Source organism: Corapipo altera, unplaced genomic scaffold, assembly GCF_003945725.1.
Source record: "Corapipo altera isolate COAL_440 unplaced genomic scaffold, ASM394572v1 49, whole genome shotgun sequence".
In the NCBI taxonomy this organism is placed as follows: Eukaryota; Metazoa; Chordata; class Aves; order Passeriformes; family Pipridae; genus Corapipo; species Corapipo altera.
This window is the reverse complement of record NW_020884879.1, coordinates 16,400,636-16,424,096: the sequence shown is the minus strand read 5'-3', so window position 1 is coordinate 16,424,096 and position 23,461 is coordinate 16,400,636. Positions and strand designations below refer to the sequence as shown.

At 44.0% G+C, this 23,461-nt stretch overlaps 1 protein-coding gene and 1 long non-coding RNA gene across 2 annotated transcripts in view; one reads left to right on the top strand and one right to left on the bottom strand.

Annotated features, from left to right (window-relative positions):
* Positions 1 to 1,303: 1,303 nt before the first annotated feature.
* On the bottom strand, positions 1,304 to 3,555 carry LOC113945120. Its single transcript, XR_003526953.1, has 3 exons — positions 3,453 to 3,555; positions 2,972 to 3,094; positions 1,304 to 1,477 (listed from the first exon to the last, which is right to left on the bottom strand). It is a non-coding gene; the product is annotated as an uncharacterized LOC113945120 (long non-coding RNA).
* An 11,869-nt stretch (positions 3,556 to 15,424) lies between these two features.
* The window catches only part of EYA1 (EYA transcriptional coactivator and phosphatase 1), a 163,573-nt gene continuing 155,536 nt past the window's right edge, over positions 15,425 to 23,461 (top strand). The window contains exon 1 of the mRNA XM_027638873.1: positions 15,425 to 15,520. The gene's annotated coding sequence lies outside the window, so the exon portion shown is untranslated. The remainder of the gene's footprint in view (positions 15,521 to 23,461) is intronic.

Sequence of the window (23,461 nt, the reverse complement as noted above, 5' to 3'; positions counted from 1 at the left end):
TGCACTTTGGTATAGACATCTACCAACACAATAATCAGTTGTGTTTACATTACAATCAGACTTGACTCATGCCTATAAAGTCATCCCATTTTATGTATTTACACATATATTTTCTCCCCAAACAGACCACACAAAATGCAAGGAATGGTTCATAAATTCTGAACTCAAATCTATAAAAGTTGCAAAACATAGGGATAAGGCTGCTGCTTAAGACAGAAGAATAACTGGTAGTTGGAATTAGGATGTGATCATCTGTAGACCAACTCTGGAGAAAGAGCTGGGGTACTCTTTCAATGTATTTTAGCACTAGAAACAGGAAATAAATTAGAATGGTGACTCTCAGGCATCCCACATCTCATTCTAGCTTGTGAACCAGGCAAGGTAAAACGGGCTTTTAAGAAATGGCAAAAGAGAGCAAGCTTCCACTGCCATTATGTTTTACATAGAGGGATAAAATCACTTCAGACAAAAGTAAGGCTTGAATGTGCAGCTTCAGGAGCTGAAGCTATCTATATTCCAAATCTCGATCAGCTGGATTTCAACATGTGGAAATGATGACTGCAACTCTTGCTCTCTGTGAACAGGTTTGCCCTTAAAAGTTTTTCAAAGATAGGAATTTCTGAAGAAGAATTTTTCATGAAAAAAATTTCATGAGATTTGGATGAAACACCATTTGGGGGGAAAAAAAAGGATCAAAGAGACAAGCAATGAAAACAAAATTACTTCAGACAGAGATACCATCCAAAGTACTGAAATTATCTGTCCCTAGTCCTGCCACAGTACCTGTGTGACTGGTGTGAAGGAATTGATAATTTTTATTAGACAGCTCTACAGCATCTCTGTTTGATGACTTGAAAACTGTGGAAAACACGTCACCCCCTCAAACGCTTCCCCAACTATCTGGAAGGTCAAGTGACTTTATACACATACAGGAGTGTACTAAAGAGCCTGTACCATTAGAAGCACAAACGATCCCCCTGATTTGATGTAAAGCGCTAGAAAGAAAAATCAAACGGGTAAAGATCACAGGGCTTCACAGGAGTGTGAAATCAATGAAAATTACATAGAGATTGAATTTAATTGGCAATCACAGCATTGTTTTGTCAGGTCTAATAGTGACTCACCATGCTAAAAATCTAAATGCAGCAGTACAGCAAAATTAAAGAAAAAAGAAATGCAATCAGGAAAAACATCACCAAAACCTCACAAGGAGGCAGATATCTGGCATAAAGTGCTAAAATAAACACTTTGCCAAATACTTGTTGGCAAAGACAACAAGTTTTCATTTAAGTTCTTTAAATGAAAAAAAAAAAACCACCACACTCTAGGACCTATTATTTGTAGCTATGTTTTCTCTGTAAACTTTGCCTGTATGAAAGGTACCAGGCATGTTCTTTATTATTCTTTTAAATTGGTGAAGTTTAGATTTTCTTCCACTCTGAAATGATCCTGGAACATGTTCTGCGCCAGAAGGACTCTAGATGAAAAGTAAGCATAAAGAGTTTAATAACACAAACATCACAAAATTATAATTAATTTACATTAAAAGCCATAATAATGCACATTTGTAGTGTAAATACATTTGTGGTAAATACATTTTTTTAGAAGTTAACACTCTTGCAGGATATTATCTTTTTTTCCTTATTTTTTAAATGTTCTGACTTCAAATTTCAAAATGCTTTTCTATGTCAATGACAATCTTAATAAAGTCCAATTAGTTCCACAAGGCACTTTCTGATGCACAAGCCTCTGGCTTGATTGCGGTGAATGGTGGGTATTTCCTGTGTTTAAATCCACATATGGATTGAGTAAGGCGGTGGCAGAGAGACTACTGTTTTCCTTCACTATATCTTCATTTCTTTTTCACAGGGTAAGCCTTTTTTGTTTTTCCTGGCTCTGTTGTCAAAACATTGACCAGAGTTTTGGCTCATGGTATTGGAATACGAGGCCAAAACAATCCTCTGAAAACCAGTGTGGCAAAATGTATTTTAAATCTATACATTCACCATTCAGCCATGGGAGTAACCACGCCCACTGCCCCACTCTGTGGTTTAAAAACAACATGGGTTTGCCCCCAGAACGGTTTGATTTATTTGACAAGCTTTTTCAAGCTGGGTATATCAACATTTAAACTGTTCTGAGGCTTGGCTTCCTACGTCACATGTACAGCAAGTATTAAAACACACTATAATCATTTTCTGCCTCTATTAAACTAGACAAGGTGAATGCATTGTGCATTCTGCAGGATTTCTTTGAAAACCTGTCAGTCTCTCCAAAGATAGACAAGTTACAGTGGTTCTTTTTTTTTTTCCCCTCAAAAACATACAATTGGGATCTTTTAAGTATTACCTTTGTTACATTCATTTTGGAAAACAGACCATTATAATGAATCTGTAGACCTAATTCCTGTTCTTGACATAAAGAAGTCCAGTGCAAAACAGTGAAAGATGACACATTTTAAGGACTTCTTCATAAAATGTAGCAAGTGTAACAAGTACCCTGTGACAACACAAAATATTTTCCTGCATTATCAGGTCCCTGGAAGTATTTTCTTTCCTTGGAAAGTAACAAGGAATACAAACAAAAACTTGGTTGAAAAAATGAAATCAGGACAAGACCAATTTTGCACACATGACTGGGAAAATTAAAGTATAGAGATGGTGTATGGTAGATTAAATAATCTATCCAAACAGAATCTAACAGTTTAAGTACTGGGGTGTAATTCCCCTGAACCAGAATTCCTGTATGATTTTCTCCCAGCTTTTTTTGTTTCAGTTTTTTGTGTTGGGTACCACATCACTGAGCTGGGCCTCTGTTTGTGCAGGTTGTATCGACGTGATCTAACAGTCATATACAGAAATATATTCATAGGCACGCAACAAGAAGTCTAAATTTGGGGTAAGTGGTGGTTCTACCTTGAACGACCTATAAATGATCCATGTGACATTTGAACCAAATTTAAATATCCCACCTGGATTTACTCCCAAGCGGCACAGCGGGAACCAAGGAGCAGACCAGGAAGTGCCTTTCGTCGTTTAATCAAACATAAACTTCACAGCCAAACCCGTTTCATTTTTGCGTGCTGCAGAAAGCTCTACAAGGAATGGGGAGAGAATATATGTGTTTGTGAACGCAACGACACGTGTTACAGTTTCTCTGTTATCCTCCCCTCAGCCCGGGCTCCGCTGCCCAGCTTCCACCCGGGGTGAGGGGCAGCGGGGTGAAGAGCCAGCCCTAATTGAGAGAAAAGCAAAAGCAATCAGCCCGAGGGACGGACACACCGCTCAATGGGCCGCTGCTGATGGATGTCCTGCCACCCCTGGAGGCCTGGGCGGCCCCAGCCCCGGCCCCCGCCACACCCCGGGCCTCCGGAGCGGCGGTGCAGCGAGGACCCGGCCGTTCTCATCCCCGCCGCCCCCCATCCCTCGGCCCCGCCTGCGGATGCTCCTCACCTTGGCGCGCAAACTCCCGCCTCCAGAGCCGCAGTTTGTTCCTCTTGCGACGTATTCCCGTCGGCCTTCGTCACGAAAACTGTAAAACCTCAATGCTGGGGTTTTAATGACTTAAAAAAAAAAAAGTAAAAAGTGACATCAAGCAACGTTTCAACAGACCCCATAAACCCGAGATGCGAGAGCTAAAGGGGAGAGGGAGGAGCAGAAGCTGAAGTATCAGCAGGAACAGCAAATAGCTTCGTTTTTACTCCCAGACACCATAACTTGTTTTACGATTAGTGATCTGTCTAAAGATTTGTCCTGGAAGTACTTGATATTGGGTTACAAAAGGTTACGTTAATTGCATTAAGCCATAATGACCCATGAAGGACTACAAAGACTTGGAAAAATTACGCTTCCTCCTTAAAGAAATAAATAAAATAATATAAAATAAAATAAAATAAAATAAAATAAAATAAAATAAAATAATAAAATAAACCAAAAGGGAGAGCGCGGCAGGGCTGGCGGCATGAGCAGGACTCCTGGTGGAAGCAGGCAGGGTGGGAGGCAGCGCTCTGGTCCCGGTGGGCTCCGACCCCGTATGCCTTCCCTGGTGCCCTCGCCCCCCGCCCGGCTCTGCTACGGCGGGAGGGCGTGTGTCGGCCCCTGGGCGCAGTCGTCTGCGTCATGGTCCGGAATTAAATGTGTCTACTAATAATCTATAGTCTCGCTCGCCGGGGCAGAGCAGACAAACAAAATTGTCATTCCAAATGAAAAGAAAACACTATTTCTTAGGAGCGTTTAGGAGGGTGCACAGCGGGACATATTTTCTTTCTTACTGGCAAGAGTTTGTAACTGGATCCCTTAACATTACTGAGAACATGAAAACACGAAACGAAAGTATTGATCCAAGAATTCGCCGAAGAAAAGTATCCAAATACACACTGGTTTGTTTGAAATTTTTTTTAAGGTTACATCAGATGTTTACGGAGGAAGTGGAAGCTTGTGATATAGCCCCTGCGTGCCCCATTCAAACATACGTGGAGGAAAGTGTTATTTGTGTTGTTAAATTTGCATTATGTTCACTTTAATTGCATCAGCTGCTAGATAGATCTAGGAATAATGGCATTTAAGAGGAAAATAGCAATCATCTTCAGAAGATTGCAGCATAATGGAATAACCTAATTAATTTAACCTTGCAGTCTTCCATAATGACTGCACTTTATCATTTCCACAGATGGAGCTTGAAGGAATTAACAATGCTGTTTATCCCAGAAGACATCTCTGACTGTGGTTAGCCAATGGCAGATTTCCCACTTAAAGGTGCATTTCTTCACTTGAGAGAAACCAACTCGAGCCCTGGCAATAGCTGTCGAAACTTGCTAATACTGTATGTGTGGGGATATTGAAAACCTGAGAAAATGCACAATGGTCTCATTTTTATGGTCTCATCAAGTGACGCTGTGAGAAGATAGAGTGTTTCCTTTCTAACTTTTCCAATACCATTTCTGCTTCTCTTCATTTTCCCCTTCGCTATATTTTTTCTTTAATAGCTTATCCTACAAATCTTTTTTTTTTCCTTTTAAAATCGCTGTACGTGTCTATTTCTAGATATTCAACCCCTCTCCTACATGATTTGCAATGCAGAATTTTTATGCATGGGAAACCTGAGTAGACTTGAGGTAAGCACTCCTCCACACACAAAACACAGTAAAAGCCGGATTATTTGAACAAGCTGATTGTTTATTTCAGGAAATAATGCATTTTCCACGTTGCCATATTCTAGGATGCACATGCACTCACCCACTCCAGTCACTCGTGGGTGTCAGACGGAAATCGGGAAGGGAGAAATATGCCGTGATACAAATGTAGGAATGCACTACAGCGATTAAGTGCTCTATACCTTTACCCGTATAGGTATTAAAGACTGTTTGGCAACTTTGAGAGGGTTATTTGCTACCCCAACAGCAGGGACTTGAGGAGTCAACCACGGCAAGGAGGCAGTGAATCAGACGAGCACATTGTGGGCACCGTTCTCTTTTCCCGTTCTTGTACAAAGACAAAGGTTTTACGGGAGCACGGAGACAAGGATGGTTCTGCGTTCTGTGTGCAGTAGCTGTGCTTCTGTGTTCGAGACGGATCTTAAACAGTATTGCTTTTTTTTAAGATTTATTGGCATCCGGAGTTTACTGTCGCTGTTGCTTTGGGGAGGGAGAAGGGGAAGGCAGGCTTGCACACTTCTGAGTGCCTGGCAAGCAAAACTTCCATCCTTGAACTTAGACCTTATCTCTGCTCCAAATGACAATTTGATACCGTTCTTACAGGCCGATACAGAAAGCGTCTTTTCTATCTCTTGTTTGTACTCAGCAGTGTCCAATAGAAACCAGCGCACGCACGGAAAAAATGCGGGGCTTCTGGTAAAATTCGTACCGCTCTTAGTTTCTATAAAGCAGTAAAGATGAATGGCAGCCCAGGAGCCACCAGAGTTGCTTGCGCCGTGTCCTTTAGGAGGATAGTTTTGGATCCAAACCTGAATTTGTTAATCTGGCAGGTATCTCCATCACCAGCCAGCAGATACAGTATCTACACGATACAAAACACTTGGGTGTGCTGTCACTTCTCTTCTTGGCGGGTTAAGTCCCCGACTGCTGATCGCCGAGAGCATGGCGGGGAGAAGCACCTGCCTTCCCGACCAGGGGTACAGAGCCGCCCCGATCTCACTGCTCCTTCAGGGCAGGTACGGCAGGGAGGGTGCAGGGATTTGAGCCGATGACGTAATCCGTGACGCAAACCCAGCTAATGGAGAGATAGTGATGCCGCTCCGCTAACTGGTTTGAAATCCTGAGCGTTGACCACCTGAAAATAACCCTGCACATCTATGTGTAGGATTTCCCACTGGAGGGGAAAAAAAAGAATATAAGGAAGAACGGGCACAGAGGACCTCAGGCTTTTGCTGGCACGTAGCTGGTCTGGGCGTGGGACAAAGTGAGAGATGCAGCCCCACTGTCTGCGCCGCGTGAAAATCTGCTAAAAAACCAACAAAAAACAAACAAACAAAAAAGCACCAAAAAAACACCCAAAAAGAAAAAAGCAAAACCAACAATAAAACAAACACCAGTAAAAACCTTGGGGGGAAAAAAAAAAACCAAAAGAGACTAGGCGTGGCTGGTGAATCCCGCAGAGGCACACAGGCTCGGCGGCCCCTCCGTGCCGGCCACACCTGCTCGCCCCGCGGACCCCCCGCGCAGCCCCGCTGGGCCCCCGTGGATGCCCACAGATTGTCGGTGCCCCTACAGTACTGGCGAGCCGAGGGGGAGGGGATGGCGGTGCTGCCGAGTGTCAGTGATGCAGTTGCTGCGGGGGGATTAAGTTTTGGTTATGATGTAGGCTAACGCCGCTGTGGGACTTTGCCACATTTCAAATCCTGCACGTGTGAGCGCAGCTTTCCAGACCCTTCCCTGCTCCATGGTCACATATTCCCAGTGACAGTGATTTCACTGAAAATAAGAAATTTTTTTTAAACCGGTAAAGTGTAGCTATTAAAAGACAGAACACGAATCCCAGCGGAAAGCCCGCACGCCGCGGGATCCCACTGTCCCCTCGGAGGAGCCGGAGGGCCGCGACGGTCCCCACCACCCCCGCGCAGAGTGGTGGGCGGGGGGAGAGGGGCCACCCCCCGCTCCGTGCTCTGCTCCCGCCTCGGCTGCTCCTCCCCTCGGCTCAGGGAGATTCACCTGGGAATCCAACAGGACTTTCCTGTTTACCCGGCCCCGGTGGCCCTCGCTGGTGCTACCGCTGGTGCCGGCGCCCTAGGAAGGGGAACAGAGGCTCGGGGGCAAGGGGACATTGTGGGGGCGGTGAACCGGGAGACGAGAAGGCTGCAAGGGCAGCTGCTCTGTAGTCGAGACCTGGGCTGTTCTTGTCCTGCTCAGCCAGAGAACAGTGATGCTGCAAGTGCGGAGGTGGCGGCAGCATCTTCCCCCTGCCTTTCTTGAACTGTCGAAGCCAAATCTCCCTGGTGTCCCTGTAGAGCTGACCTGCAGCCGGAACAACAGGGCCCGAGCAGAAGTTCTGACGCACCCCCCCGGTGTCATCCCCACCCGCTTGCCTCAGCATCACCCCGCAGCTCAGGTTCCCTCCGGCTTCATCGGCAGTGCAAGCCGCACATGCAAAACGGCCGGGGCAGGGCCGGGCCGGGACAGGGCCGGGCCGGCCCCTGGCAGAGCGTGGAGCGGGCCGGCCGAGGCGAGCGGGGAGGCTGCGAACGCCTCCCCCGACACTTCCCGCCGCCGGCGCGAGCGCTCAGTCAGGAGGGTGGGCTTTGCTTGGAACGGGGAGACCACGTAAATCTTAAAATCTCCTATGAAAATTAATAAAAACACACGAAATCCTAGACAGTCCATAGCAACTGATTTTTATCTACCGTTTTACGCGTTTCATTATCCACCTAAAAATAGCCACCCCGTGATTTAATGTAGTTCACGGAGACCACAGGCATTTTTGGCTTCCCTTAGCCTTTTCATTCTAGCGCTGGCAAAGGGCTGACTTCAGTCTTCTCTCAACAGTTGACTATATCTGGGGGTTGGGATAAGAATAAGAAGGAGAAAAAGATTGCATTCGATGCATTTGTCTCGGTACCTCCTCAAACCGACTTGGAGAAACCCAAGCGCTTCAAATCTTATTTCTCGGTACATCCCCCTGTGTGCTCGCTTTCTGTCACCGTTACGTCTCGACAGATAACTTCTTTAGAAGCTGGAGACACCCGTCCGGCTTGGGGGAGGCGGGCGCTGTCTTTAATCAGCATAGTCAGAGAACCAGAATCAGGTGTGGATTTGTTTCAGGGCATGTTTGCATCAATCAGTATTTTCGTTACAATCTTGTCAACAGTTTTAATTCAAAGCGTATGCTAAAGCCGGAGAAACTGAGCCATACAAGGGACAGAGTTATTTTTAGAAAAATATTGTTAAACGAACTGGCATGGCTGAAATATTCTGATGCTACTAGAGGCTAATAACTTTTTCTTAGCTTTAACGACAACGAAATGGCTCGATGTAGTGTGGGAGGACGGTCTATAATTTTAGCGAGCTTCGACCGTGGCCTGCCAATCCAGAGGAGCGCACTGTCTCCTCCTGAACTTTTCCCTCTACGTCTATATCAGGCGCGGATAGAAACCTCTGCTTTCCGCAGCAGGAGCTGGCGCGGGGATGAGAGCACTGCGGGTCTGCGGTCCGGGGTCACAGCGCCAGCCCTTGTGCGCCTTGGGGCGTTCCGCGCCGTCCCTCACCACCCACATCCCCAGCCTCCCCCCGTCCCGCCTCACTGCGCCCTCCCGCGCAGCGCCCCATTGCAGGTCCCGGGAACCCACGGCGTCATCCCGGTGCTGCAGGCAGAGAGGGATGGGAGCCCCCACCGACTGCGCAGGCTTTGCGCGGAAGGTGGCGGGCGGACTGACCGCGGGTTTGCGGCGGGCAGTCAACGCCAGGCGCGGAGAGCCGTAGGGCTCATCTCCCGTGGAGCCAGGGCCCGCTCAGCCACCCCCTCGTCCCTCTTGGGAGGTTAAACTCACCTGATTAAAGGCTAACCCGACGGAGAAGCGCTCCTACCTGCGCTGCGTTTTTGGCTTAGCTATTTGCGTGGGGCTTGGGCGGCCCGGCCGCGCGGACGCCCTGCGAGCGTCTGGCCGGCTCTTTTCGCTGCCGCTCTCCGGCATCCCCAGCTCACTTTTCACATCAAATAGGCCATTAACTTTTGATCCTGGCTGTTACATTCCAGGTTTCCCAGCGATGTTTCCTGCATACTGAGCCCCCCCGCCCCCACTTCTGTCCCACTTTGCATTTAAACACCACCCGGTAGATCTGAATTTCTGTCGAAAATGTAATTTTGAACATATGCGCTCATTCGTCTCTTCGCGCTTGGCCTCACGTCGAAATCCCTCTCGGAGGAGGGACCTAACATTTTAGAGCCCCAGAAGAGTGTGAAATTTTTGGCTTGCTTACATCTTTCAGCGACCGAGCCAGAACGAGACCTATTAAAACACTGACTAATGCCTGCGAAGACAATTTCCATAACTTCAAAGCCCTTACGCGACTATTGGCAATGGCTGCGTTTAAGCGCAGCAAAGAGCAAAGGGATCAGAGATTCATTAGCTATTCCCGTTTAGAACGTTATTAAGCGGGAGCAGTGACTCAGTCTTCAGCGGAATAGGCTTTGTTTTTTTGGGTTTCTTTTCCTCATGTGATCTCCTAGTTTCCTCTCTTGTTTGTAGGAAACCACTCGAATGACCGAACGTAGTGCTCAAGGAGAACTTCCAGGGTGCTACAGGGGGTTCTCTTTGCGAGACAGCGGGTCGGCCCACTGTGGGTGGAAGGGGGTGATTTCACGCATGGTTGCACCCCAGTCCCTGCCCACCAGCCGCTTCCCCGAAACCTCGCTGCGGGGGGCCGAGGCGGCGGAGCTCCGGGGTAGGTCCCTGCCACGTCCCTTGGAACATCACTCAGGGGCCCCGTGTCCCTTGTGGGACCTCAAGCCCGGAAAATGCCGTCAAAGCAGTCAGGGAGGGGAGTGTTCAAAACACCGGGCTCAGCATCCCCAGCCCGGTCCGCGCTGCCCCAGGCCCGCGGAGGCGGCGAACGCGGCTCGGCTGGGGCAGCTGCGGCCGAAAGGCACCGCTTCTCCCTACTCCCTCGTTTCTTCCTAGCACGTTTGCAATGTCAAATTTCATCGTGGGATAATATTTACTTAAAATTCGTCGATCCGTTAAGGTGTTTTTGTTTTGTTGTGTTGTGTTTGTTTTTTTTTTTTTAAATAAATTCGCTTTCTGGAATATTTCCAAATGTGTGTTCAGAAGGGGCTTGAACAAACTCGGAGAAGGTAATCTTAAATTCAAGCGTTTTCCCCCAGATATCTAAGGATGATACTTTTTCTTATTAACTTGTCAGAAATGTGTTGCAATGCCTTCGTATAATTTTATTCCTTAACGGAATACTATTGCTTTCTCATCGTTACAATAAACACTTGCCTTGTGAATTACTATTTTCTTCAAAGACATTTGAACCTCCTGTTACAAAAACAATTTTTCTTGAATATATTGAGAAATTTTCTTTATTGATCTTAGTGAGGCTATAGTAATGACAGATAAGTAAGACTTACATTGTCAGCAAAGTGGTTAAATTACACGGACCAGCCTCTCGGACTGCTAGGAGCTGAATCAAGCCATAATAGTCTAAAGGAAAATGAGGAACATGAAATATATACAGGTTTTGCAAGATCCCAAAATAGAACACCTTTAATTAAACTTCTGTACCTGATAAACTGCAGTTCTAAATTTACAATAGTGACTGTACTTAACTACTTTCACAAATGGTCTCATGTACAGTAATGCACAAGTCCATGTTTGTAGAATATGACATTAAACAAAAGGATTGTCACTCTGAAGGGTTCAGCCTCCCATTCATACCTGTGTTATGTACACAGGTTTCTCATTTCAGGCCTTTATTGATAAAGAACCTCATCCAGAGTTGTGGAGAGAGCAAAGCTAAGGGTATTATTCCACTGCACGTGGAATATTCATTTTTAAAATCTTAATGAACTACGGCACAATCAAAATTACCAGACAGTTTAAAATACAAAGTAGGATTACATTGATAATCTACTTTATAATCTGGTTTTAGCCAGTTATCTCATGAAGGAAACCTCTGTAAATCCATGTATTCATAAATAGCTCGGTGGGTAGTTTCATTAAAATTACAAACACAAGTGTCTACAGTATTAGATCTTACAAAGCATTAAAAAATTATCTCCAGATACTGAAAAAAAAAGTGCTCAAAACTCACTGGAAGTCTGAGGGACTTCTATCAGTGATCCGGGGAGCTGTGGGAAGTTTTTATCTGCAGGCACACAATTAGCAGATTATGAATCCGGAAGATATCTTATCTGCTCCTCCACACAATGCTAAGTTGCTGTTTTCCCCATCTCCCTCAATTGTCATTAGTTTCAGACAACTCCTTATCACGAAGATAATGACAAAGTAATGGAGTATTGGGGGGAGGGGGAAATGAGCAGCACAGCAGAGGGAGAAATATTTAAAATTATATTTAAATCATCACATCGCACGGAAGATAACAAATATTGGAGGTGTTGAAAACATAAACATTACAGATGAAAATGGTTTCTTTTGGGGAGTTAAAGAAAACATAATCAAGAGTTAGAAGAGACAGATTAATGTTTGAATGGACTATTTGTTATTTGTCTTCTCCTGGGATCTTCTAAAGGAGTAGGTGAAGGTCTGTTGTCATATGTGGCTTGCCAACATGGCATTATGGGTGCCAGTTTGTACGGGATCCCAGTAGCATCTGTCTCACGTTCCATTAGAAGCTATTACACACCATTTGAATCTTGTATTTTTTCACAGTAATAAAAATTTTGCTTTTAATTACATCTAGATGTAGCTGTGGATGGCATCTGACCCTGGAACTGAAAAGCTCAGTTTTATTTGTCCTTCTTTGCATGGATAAGTGAGGTTTATACTCATGGCAGTGCTTTTGTTCATAACATAATGCCCATCTGTGACTGAAGGAATCTGAAAAGACTCTGAGGCAGACAAAAGGATGTCTACTAATGTCCCATTTTATACTCCTTTTCTGGTATGATACTTAAGTAAAACATATTTTAGAAACTGAATGTATGCTTAAGTTGCTTCTAGAAAGCTAAATCCAAGTGCTGGAATTTTTTTCTCGTCAGGGCAAGGTAAGCAGCATGCTCTAGCAGACCCGACACATAATGAAAATGCCACACTGATATGACACAACAACGTCCCCAGTAATGAACTCAAATACTTGAGTCTGCAAAACCACGCTGTGTTCTTGAGCAATGAATTTCATATTTGGATCACTCAATTGAAAGAAGTATAAAGACAGCACCCTACTGCCAAAGTATCTGAGGAGGTTACAGAATGCTGTTTATTCCAGCTAGTGTCTGGAATAAATTATGTTCAAGAAATTGGCTCCCGATACTGCTGCTTCAGATGAGAATTTGTACAGAGTGCTAAGTCCTAACACTTCTGGCCAAACCATGGGCTTCATTAGGATTTGCCATTCATCATACCTGCCAGGAGCTCTCAGAGCTGGAGACGTGCTTATTTTGAGGAGTGAAAGAATAACAGAAAAGAAACTGTTTACCTTGGAGCTACTGTCAGTTCTCAAAGGCATTGGTCTTTCGAATTTCAGGGCTCTGAGCTGTCAGTCCTAATATGCTTTCTTACTATTCCTACAGAAATTCATTAGCTACATAAGGAAGACCCACACTGGTTTTAGATGACGCTATCAGTCGAGTAAGTCACCTAACATTTTGGAGGTTTCTATTCCAGGTAAGGGGATAATGGCAGCAGGTGACCTGACAGCTCTTAGGGTGGGAGAGAGTTTTCACAACTGGGTTTTACTCCAGTGGCAACAGTAGATGCTTGACGACTCATGAGACTGGACTCTAGGAAGCAGGATGGCAATCTGACTGCTATTTTAAACATTTTGATGTATAAGCCGTGTTTATCAATCACCTATTGTGAACGGTAATTATGTTGATTTTTTACTCAGTGCCCAACTGTTATATAGGCTTCACTTGATTCTTCTCACAACATAACAGCTCAAAATCCTGCAGAAGGGGAAAGCCAGTAGAAACACTGTAAAGCCAAACCTAAGGCAACCCACATCACTTATCATCATAGTGTCCAGGGTTTCCTATAGGAAGGAGATCTGCTCTTTTACTTCTTAAGGTAGGTTCATGGCTCTCACGAGAGCACAGTCCTTCTTAGGGCTGCATTGCCAGCATTCTTACATGCCTGTGCAACATTTACCCTCACACTGGAACTGACGTTCACATTTTATTCAGAGGTATCCAACCCAAAAATAAGAGCATCCCTGGGGACTTAGATGTGCTCCAGCAGAGACCTTAAATATTTTTGGTTTGTGTATAACTTTTGAATACTCTACTACTTGTTCAAAATTAGTAAATACCTAGGAAATATGAATCTTTGAATTTTTTTATCAACAAGGTTTCTAGGTGAAAAAGGACAGAATTTGGACATATGCTTAGCCTTACACCTGACTTTGAAGAAAGGCTTCATCATAGAGTGGACAGTCAACAACCTGTTCAAAGACTGTATATTTCTGAAAAAACCACTCTGTACAATGTAGAATTTAAGCTGCACAAGTCTATCCCATGAGTCCAGGACAAAGTATGTTGCAGAGATGCTGTTTTTCATTTTGCTTTCAGAGATTTTTATGGATCCACATACGCTCTTCTCCATTTCATATTCCACTAGAAGGAAGCAAGTGGACCTGTGACTTCACCTTTTTCGAGGCTTTCTTATAACCTGTGAATGACAATTTTTACAACCCATAGACAACATTCTCCCCTCAGGTATGTTATGGCAATTCAGTCTGCTTCCTTGCAGAATTGAAATCCATTATTTCCAATCATTGTGGGTCAAGGTAAATTTAATGGGAATTAGAGTAAACTCTTTTAATATATTAAAATTATGTTAAAGTAGAAGTAGTATAATGAAAAATTAAAAAAATACATACATATAGACATCCCATATTTGGCAAGTCAAAATACAGCCTAGTGGATTCATTGAAGTTCATAAGTATGTGGACTCGACCCCTGTTTGTCTGTTTGTACACGGCCCCATGCATGACATTTTAATTAACTCTCACCCTTTAATTTACAGGACTGTTACACTGGAGAAGAAACAAGTGGGGGAAGAAACCCTTAAAACTGTTAAAAAGTAAGAATGGCTTCCATGTTACTTGGGTCCTTAGGACAAACATCTAGATATTCTAGTGATTTAAATGGCATGGATTGTATATATAAAGTTAAGGAAGATCACAAATGCTTGTGGGAACATAATTTCAATTTCTCTAAATCTGGAGATATGCTTTTCACTTTCTGAAAATTGGCATACAAGGACACTGAGAAGAGCTGGAAAAGTAAACAGTGGAAGAGTATGTACTGAAGAAAAAGAAGTGGAATAAAAGAGCTTGAAGAAATGGTAACTTTTTTTTTCTTCTGGTTTAAGAAGAAGAAAGGAAGGAGAAGGCCTGGGCTGCAGTGTTTGTAATTACAGTACAAGTAAAAACAAAAATAATGAGCAGCTATCCTTGCTTCCATGTGTTGGCCAGGTTGCCAAACTGAGCAGGGCATTAATGCATGTTATACTAGGGTGCCCGTGCTTCATGTGGGTTCTAAGTTCATGTCTCCAGTATGGGGAAGCAAAGAGAATGTTCTACCACTGTTCTGCGGTGACTTCGTACCTAGAGTATAAGCCACAAGGAATCTGACCCATGCTTTCTCTCTTCATGGCTAATGAGGAGAGGTGGATGCATAGAAGCTCGGATTTTACAGATAATCCGAGGTCTGCGGGGTCAGGTGCCATATGCACAGCACAGCTTCTCCCAGTGCAGCATTCCCACGCAGTCCTTGACACCTTGACTCATTCTGTGCCTTCGCCAAGAAGGGCAGCGATGGATTTCCCGGCGCGGTGAAGAGCGGTGTCAGACAAGCCCCTGCGGCCGGGGGATGCTGCCGGTACCCTCCCGACTGCCTGCCCTGCGTCCCGGCGCTGCCAAGGCAGTGACGGAGCCGCCAGCTGGGCTTGGGGGTGTGTAACCTGCAGCCGTCCCTGACGTCTCGGCAGCGCCGCAGGAAGCCGGGATTCCTCAGGACCCATCCTTTCCTCGCTAACAACACTCTAAGTCTTAAAAATAAAATAAATTTAAAAAAAAGCGGAGGGTAGTGGGGTGGTAATGGGGGGAGGCCAGCGGTGCTCTCCGTGTACCGAGAGCGGCTGCAGCGGGCGGCGCGGCCGGGCAGGCGCGGTGCTGCCCCGGGCGAGGCGGCGGCGGCGGCGGCGGGAGGAGGAGGAGGAGGAGGAGGAGGCGGTCGGTCGGTCCAGCCGCTCCAGAGAAGTTTCCCCGCCGCCGCCTCCCCGAAACCCCTCCCCGCCAAGCGCGGGTCCGCGCTCCTCGCAACTTACCGCCGGGCGCCGCTCCTGGGGAGCCGCCGGGCCCGCAACGCCGCCCCGGAGGCCCCGCGGAGTAAGTGCGCGCCGAGCCGAGCCGAGCTGAGCCGTGCCGAGCCGTGCTGAGCCGAGCCGAGCCGAGCCGAGCCGAGCCGAGCCGAGCCGAGCCGAGCCGAGCCGAGCCGAGCCGAGCCGAGCGGTGGGGCCGTGTCCGCCGCCCCCGCAGCCGCGCGGTGCCGCACACGTGGGTGCGGCGGGGCCGGGCGGGAGGCGCCGGCTCAGCCCCAGCACGGCGGGCGGGTGCGCGGGCGCGCAGCGGGTCTGGCGGCGGGGAGGGAGGGACGAGGCCGCGGGAGCTCCGGCGTGGGAGGGGAAGGGGCGGCAGAGCGCGGCTGGACCGGCGCCGCGGGAGCCTCCGGTGCCGGCCGGCGGGCGCTGCGGCGCGTCGGCAGCGCTGAATGCGCGTGTTTGCTGTCAGAGGTTAAAAATCTATGGTCACCTGGCTGCGGGGTGAGCGTGTCCGCCGTCACCCTGTTCTCCGGGGATGCCCGGCTGTGGGCACGGCAAGTGTCAGGGGAGGTGTCCGGGCCCCCGGCAGGGAGCGGGCAACTCCTTCTCCGACGGACGGGGAAAGCAAGCCGATGCCGGGACACCGACGGCAATCCCACCGACCGCGACCGCCCCGGTGTCCCGGTGTCCTGCTGGAGCGGCCGCCTCTCCACCGAGAGTCCGCTGGCTGACTGCCTCCAGCGGGTCGGGGAAAGGCAGGAGGGAAGGACGGATGCTCTCCTGTCCTCTCCCATCTCCGCTCCCGCATCCCAGCACCTTGGGAGGAGAGTGCTGAGCAGCGGCGGCAGGGAAGAGGTGCACCCACAGGTGCTAGCTAGCTTTCTGGGGTACTTATTTCTCCTGCCGTCACCTAAGCCCTTCAAAAAGATGGATGGATATGACTAGTTCTGGGATGGTTTTAGTCTGTGTTGTTCGTCTTGGAATGAAAGCTTTTTTTTTTTTTTTCTGGAAATACTCTGTTCTTTAAAACTAATTAAATAGGCAATTTTTCTATCACAAAGTCAAAGATCAGAGTTTTCTTCAATTATTAAAATATAACATCAAGCTTCACACCCTCCCCTCTTTTTTTCTCTTAGGCTCCTAGGAACATAGTGTTGTGTTTGAATTAGGAAGAGTACCCATTGACTTTTAGTATCAAAACACTGTCATGGTTACATATGCTCTAGCAAAATGCAGTATGAACAGTAGCACCAGACAGTTGCTACGTTTGAAGAATCACACTTTCCATAGTCTTTAAAATAAAAATATGGTTATAAGAAGAGAAAATGGTTGTTCAGTGCTGTAAGAAGTTCTTTAAAAAGAGTGGCGTGTGGAAAGTCCCTATGAAACAATTTCCAGATTAGAGCTGTTCATTCTTTGCCAAAGGCTGTGTAAGCATGAACCATAATGAGAGTAGTTGTAGGATCACGGAGTAGTCATGGAGCAGGTAGTCCAGCTGCCTCAGAAAGTAAGAGACAGAAGGGCAATATGTATGGAAATGCCCCCAGTTGAGGACTGCAGCTCATGGAGGTCGCTGGCATGTCTTCTGAAGGCTAGTCTAGATACATTTCTCCCAAACCTTTGTTCTAGCTTGCACACAACTTATTTTACCATGGATTTCAGTGTAAGGTAAAATGTGAGTATATGTGTTCTTCAACAACCTTTAAAATGTATGATCTGCTCTTTCTTAATGATTCACCAGTCTTCAGAATTGTAGAAATTGTAATAGCATTGATAAAAATGTTTATAACCCATATGAATAGAAACCAAGTCACTAGTTCCTGATGGCTGTGTTATTTATTCCAGGCTTGATGTTTCATTCCTAATTTTCTTCATTAGGTGCATCTTCTCGTGTAAACTGAATCACAAAAAGTGCAGGAAGAAAAAGGAGGAAGCAAGTCACTCTTTTTTGTGTGGCTCTGTCTTCCGTGTGCTGCAAAATCTGTCACTATGGGCAAGGTGAGGGATGGGCTCTGTCAGGAGAATTGTAAATTTTTCAGAGGTCATTTGAACAGTTTCTACAAGTCAGCTGGAAACTGGGGCCTCTTGCATCCTGTGCATTTTGAGAATTTTAGGTTATTTTCTTTGTTTCTTTCATTCAATTACTTAATTATAGAATCCAAAAATATTATTGCTCAAAATAACCTTTCCCCCTAGATTTAGAGAGAGGGAGAGTGATACAAAATTAAGAGTTTAAATTGAGTTAAGAGGCTTGAAGTTTTTTCCTTCCTCTCATTTTTCCTCTTTTTATCTTTGACTGTTTAATCTGATATACCAAACATCATAAGATAATGATTTCTCAAATGTCTGGACACTTTTAATGCTAATCCTACTGCATGACCATAGGAAGTAAAATATGAGTTTACCATTGAATTCTGTGATATGGGTCAAGCTACCAAAGAAAAGGCTTTAGTGGTTGGACCAAGAAAGATTTGCCCAGGTTGGATGGTGTGATGGTGAGCTGTGGCTGCCTGGGTAGGACACCTGCAGGGGTAAATTCCTGGGGGAGCCTGAGGGCAGCTGCTGCCCATACCCAGGGCAAACCCTGGGTGTGTGGGCAGTGCAGACACTGAGTGCTCCAGTTTGCCCAGGGCCCCCACTGTGCTGGGCTGCCTGGAAAAATCACAGAGGTGAACTCCCGCCTCTGAGGTGGGTCTGCATTTTTGCAGCTCCCCTTATAATGAAGTGAGCTAGGAGAAAGCTCTTTTTATTTATAAGAGCGGAAATTGTGTGTAAAGTCCTTAAAATCAAGGAGGCCACAGCCGGGTACTTCGTATGCTTTTAAAAGCTTTTCCAACTTGAAGTTGTTTCTCTGTCCTTCCCATGCTGTTTCCATAGTGAGTCACACCTACTGCCACTTTAGGCAATTGGCCTAATTCCTGAAATTTCTGAACTTTAATTTCTCAGTTCAATAGCTTGAGCTCTTTATCATCTGAATATTGATGGGGATTGCATGGTGTTGTGTGAATAAAATTCTCTTCATCTTTTAGGTTATACTGTTCACAGAGGAAATGGAAACATTATGTTCAGAATGTTGATGTAGTTCATTCTTCACTTTCTCCTTTATTATGAAATAATATTTAAATAGCTATAACATTATTTGATAAATGAAACATTCTTTTTAATAATAATTGTAAAAATCATGTTCTATGGATAACGATCATTGTCTGTTACATTTTTCACACTTAATATATTACTAAAGTCAGTAATATATTACAATAAAGTTCCATTTTGAGCTGTGATGGTGAAAATATTACAAGACTATTAGGATAAGCAATCTTGTAAGAGGTGTGGCTGTTGCTAGAGAACAGACCGATTTAATGACTTAACTTCAGCTGTGCTGTGCTCTTGTGTGTTTTGGTTTTTTCATAAATGTATATAAAATTCATTCGCTTTGATAGATACAGTTTGGAGACATGGAGAACTGAAACTACATACTGCTGTTTGACTTTGTGCGTTTTTTGCTGACAAAAAACACATAATGTATCTTTGTGTAGTTATGTAAGCAGAACCTATTTATCTAGGTTCCAAATCCTTAAGTTTTCAGGTTTTATTATGTTAAAAATTATGAGTTACTGAATTTATTTTCGTGAACACAGAGTCTGGAAGAAATCAGAGGAAAAGCATGTAATCTGTCAAGCGAAAGGTATGACACAGTTGAACAAACCAGTATTTAAAAATGTTTTTTAGCATTATTTTCCAGGGAACTGGGAGTCCTATAAATGCTCTTACAATAATTTCCTTCTCTTCTCCTATAATATGTAATATTCCAATTCCAATTGTCAAAATTTGGCAACAATTTATTGGTGGGGATTTAGTTTCATAAGGAGTGACTGCGGGGTAGAGAAGAGAGAGAGGTCCCAATCAGTACCTCCTCCCCCGACCCACTCAGAGCAGGGATGGCCACTAAGGGAGCTGGGCAGCACCTTCCCTGGAATTGCCCCCTGAGAGAGAGCAGCTTGAGGATGTAGCACAGAAATGTGAAGGAAAGCTGGCTTCATTGTTACGTAAATACAGTATCACCTCTACTTCAAAATTAACTTTCAGTTAGTGAATTGAGGGTATTTCTGGTCACCATAGATCAGGCTTCACATGGTATTTAGGTGACTAAAGGTGCAGCTGGGTGTTTACTGTAATTCATAAGAGTGCTTGCCGTATAAACAGACAAACAAATATAGGTGCTTAAGCTGATAGGGTGCCTTTTAAATATCCCACTGGATCTTGCATTGACAGATTTTCAGTGATACAGCCTTCTGGTTTTCTCAGTCTTAGGACCATTCATGCTCTCTCATTTGTACTTAACAGAGAATGGATGAGATTCCATTCTCACAGAGTCCAAATGAAGAAAATAGACTACTTGCACCTACTAGTTAAATTCGCACCTATTTCATTCATTATTGCATGACGAAAAGCAGAAGTATTTGTAGGTATTGATCTGTTGTAAAGATTGAAAATAAGATGCATATTGTGGTATGTAAATGTTGGGATTTACCAATGAAAATTTTGGTTGACCTTGAGAGATAGGAATGTTTTCTTATTGTGTGGTAGTTAAAGAAGAGAGCAGCAACCTTAGCGTTACTGATGGTGATGCGAGGACAGTCACTGCTATGCAAATTCTATTCGTGGTGAATCTATTGTGAAATCTGGAAGTGGCATTCACACGGAGACACTGGAGACATGGCTCTGTGCCACAGAAGGGCATCTACACTGCTCCCAAGGGTAGGGTGAGTTCAGAGGCGATTTGGTGGTTCTCACAGAGCATGGGGCTTCAACTGACCCTAGCCGTGCACTGGGGTCCCCCGCACTGGGGGATGCCAAGACTTTGGCCTGTGCGGTTCCCAGTTGAGCATTAGCTTTCCATAGCCAGGATGACTCCCTTGAACCATGCTTTCTGTAACCCATTCTATTTGGGTGTGTTTTTCGGCTCTCCGGGATGCTGTGGCTTCCACTGCTGAAAATACTGCTGGTACTGTTTCTTACTTGAATGCTTTTGCCAGCTTGGGGGAAACCTAGGCTTTAATGAAGGTTGTTACAATTTCAGACTCAAATGTATTTGATTTATTTAAAAAATGAAAAGAAGTTTAAAAAATTATTAAACTTAAACCTTTAACTGAGAGGAAAATTAATTGATCTGTATAAACCTTAAAACTTTTACATGTGACTTGTATTAATTATAACTAGAAATTTTTTACTTGTTTGTGCTGAATTCTGCAGAAGCAGTACAGTTGTTTGTTGTTAGACCACAAACTTTTATGGACTGCATATATTTTACAAACTACTTTTAAAGCTCATGTAAAATAATAAGTAATGCTCTCCCTTTAATCTGAAATTATAATAGGTGTAGAAAGACTTCTTAAAGCACATATGTAATTACTACTCATTGGAAACATTGTACAGAACCATAGGGGTTGAAAGAAAGCTTTGTTTGTAAAGCATCTTACACTTCTTTCCTGAAGTAGGTAAGTATTCCAGTTGCATGTTATGATTCGTAGCTCAACATTTTTCTTGTATGTATTTCATAGTCTTTATTAACCTTGACACTTAGTCTAATACCATTAATCTGTGGATCCCCTCACCTTTTGTAGTGTGTTTGACACATAAAAAGCAGAAAGCAGATTTATTGCTCAAAGAATTTACAACAAAGGAATAGGCTGTTGCATTCTGGTTTTGTTCTTTGTTAATGATAGATAAATAAAACGAGGGAAATTGTAACTTTTTGATGATAAAGATCCAATGGAATGCTAAGAGCAAAGCTGTTTAATCCTTGTTTGAGGCAGAGATCACATTATAAATGGTAACTTTATTAATTTTTAAAAGCATAATATTCCCTTATGTTTTTACCTTAAAAATTTTCTGTATTTCCTGTCCTAAATTGTTAGTGTGTTTCTTTTCTGAATAGTTTCAACCTACATTTCAGATACAAATAAAGTTGATTCCACTGGGTTGTTTAAACATCATATTAATTTTGTAAGCAATTTAAAAAAGAAATTTTGGCAAGCAAGTTACCAGTATAATTTTAACATTGTTCTACAGTTTAAATTCCATGTGTATTCAGTATTCAATGAAAAATGTGATATTTTGCTGTGTTTAGAGAGCTCTCCTTTTAGAATAATATTATTGCTTCAAATTTTTATATGTATGTGTGTATCCCACTTTAACCTTTAATGGAGCTTCCCAAAAGAGGCATCCTGTTGGGTGCCTGTGCCAGTGAGATTACAGTCAGAAATCTGACCATCGCAGGCACCAGGTTTCATACCTGATGCACATACTCACAAGGTCCTCATTCCTTTTCACAGTTTAAACCATTCCTGACCATTGGATGCAGGAACACAAAGACTTCATCAGGATAGTTTTTGAAACAGTTATATTTTAGTTTTAGAACCTGTAAAAGTAATGGCAAATTATTTACCTGATTTTTTTTCAGGTCTCCGGTCTTATACCATCACTTTTCCTAAGTACTCTGGGACTTAAGAACATTACATTGTCAGGTTTCTTTCTCCACCTCAGGAGAGTTTTCTTTGTATTTGACCATCTCTTCCAATGCTGGGAGAACAGAAAGCTCTTCTGAGCTTGGTGAAATCAGAAACCAGCAGGTTCCCTTAAAAACATACCGACGTCTTTTGCCTTTCTTTATTTCTTCAGGTGGGAATTTTCTGTTGTTTTCACCCCACTTTCTCCAAATAGCTGAGTCTGAATAATTGCGCTAATCAGGCACAATAATTTTTTTAGGTTGCTTCCACTTGAGGTGAATATCAAGGAGAGTGGACTGTGAAGAACTGCACAAGGACCTTATGAGACAGGTCACTAGACAATGAAATGACAAATGAAATTCTGCAGAGGTAAATGTGAGCTGCTAAATCTTGAGTGAAATAGTTGTAGCTGTACATGGAAAGTGATGGGCACTGAGCTGACCCTCACCTCTCAGAAATGAGATCTGGACATCTAAGATAATTCCAAGAAAATTTATTCAGTGTTTAGTAATTCCCCCCAAAAATGAATGTTCAGAATTGCTAGGAACAACAAAAAAAAAAAGTTTACATGGGTTCATGAGGAGAATAGACGAGTATTTGAGAGAGCTGTACTGACAGTTGCTAGACAGATGAACTCCATCAGGCTCAGGAAACCCTCTGAACTCAAATAGCAGGAAATTGGGAAAATGTCAGGGAAATGGCATACGCTTGTTCTGTTGTTGCTGTCCTGTGTCCAGTTATGGCTGTTGTTGGGGACAACACTAGAAGGATGGTTGGTCTGAACCAGTATCATGGCCCTTGCGTTCTTGTTAGATTTAATGGTAAATGGGAGAAATGTGGCACAAACTCTGTTGTTGAATGCTTCCTTTTAGACAGGCTTACAGTGTGGTAGCAATTTTATAAATGTAATCAGGATTCAAAAAGTAGTAAAGATATATTTCCAGGCTGTCACTAATAGCATTTGTCTGTGATGTATTTTTTGTGTTTATAGTGCTTCATTCCTACTTTATTTCTTGCTTCCTTGTGCTCTTGAATCTCCTCTGTTACTCTGGTCCAGCACCCAGTAAGGTTCCTGTGTAGGTAGATGAGACCTCATATTCCCTTACCAGAAACTTAACTTCCCAGTGAAATTAAAACATTAGGGAAAGACCATCGTTTTAGATTTAAATTGATTTTTTAATCTTTATTTTAAAGTTAAAAGTACTCACATAGTGAAAAAATCTAGATATTTAGTTTATATTACTGACTTAAAAAGTATGAGATTACATTGGTGCTGAACTAGACATCACGGTGAGTGTAAGTGCCATGGGTTTTAAACATGCCTGTCTCGGACACCAGAATCCTTGTTCTGTATTTATATAAAGGAAAGTTTACCAATAAAACTGAATTTTTTCAGCCCTCTTTCCCACAAGTTTATTTCAGCCACAAGTCTCAATACTCCATGCATTTCTGCTTGACAGTAATGGAAAAAAAGATCTGTTGAGATGGACATGGATGCT